Below are 1,248 nucleotides of genomic sequence, written 5' to 3'. Positions count from 1 at the left end.
TATACCAAACAAAAGTCATATACCGAGCAAAATTTGTTTCGTCCAAACAGGACGTATTCCGAATTGGACGTATACCGAGGTTCCACTGTATAATTTTTTATAAACAAATAATTTTTGTGCAATAAGTGAAATAACTGAAGTTTTGATTATTGCCATTTAACATCAGGTGTAAATATTATAAATTACAGAACATGATAGTAATGTTTTATGGGGATGTTTAGTTCTAAATATTATTAGCTTAACTTTTAGTTAAAAGATATTAATTATATATGTAACTTTAAAAAACTATGGTTCATTCTTGTGATAATATACTATACAATAATTATAAGGCATTATATAATATAATATAAAGATTCAGAAAGATACAGTTTGTCAATCATGTTATATATTGATAATAGAAAATGAAAAATCAGTTATTACTTAATTTGATGAAATGACACAGAATGATTTTTAACAAATGCATTTATTTTGGGAATTAGCATATCTGAAATGTATTACTATGCATAATCTACCAAATAATTTCAAACAATTCGTATAAATATAATATTTTTTTTAAGTAAACACTTATTGTTTTAGTGGTATAGTTCTCCTAAACTGATAAAAAATAAAATATTTTAAATACTTAGAGTTAAAAATGCATTCAAGTTTAATCTAAAATCAAAACAAACAAATGTTTAATTTGATTTTTAAATTAAACCTGATTTTCCAAATGAATTGTCAAATGTTTTGGTTTTGTAAATTTATATTTATCAAAGATAAGAAAATATTCATTCTGTTACATAAGATAATTTAACTAAAACATTTTTAAAGGTGATTTTTCTAAATATTGACAATCAATTTTTACAAAAGATATATAATTATGATTCATAATTTCATCAAACTTTATATCAAAAAAATTAATATGAAAAAATTTCAGCTCAATTCAAATTTTTATATTCCTGCCAAAATTTTTATAGTATAATAGGGAATACTGCATTTTATAATTTGTGTATACAATAGGATGTTGATTATCCAAAGAGGAATTTATGAATTGAGAAATAATATGATTATAATTCAAAATATAGTAATTTGAGAGGAAACTTTAGATAAGAATTCATGAAGAGTTGTATATTTTTAATATTCATTGGAAGAAAATGTATTACAAATTGATATATATCAGAATTGTTTGCAAATAATTTTGGATAATCAGTGTTCTACTGTAATATGCTTTGTGCCTTAACACTTTTGTAAATTTTAAATTTCTTTTAT

This window comes from Centruroides sculpturatus, unplaced genomic scaffold, assembly GCF_000671375.1.
Source record: "Centruroides sculpturatus isolate CEXI.00-Female unplaced genomic scaffold, Cexi_2.0 scaffold1008, whole genome shotgun sequence".
In the NCBI taxonomy this organism is placed as follows: Eukaryota; Metazoa; Arthropoda; class Arachnida; order Scorpiones; family Buthidae; genus Centruroides; species Centruroides sculpturatus.
Note: the sequence above shows the minus strand (reverse complement) of the source record.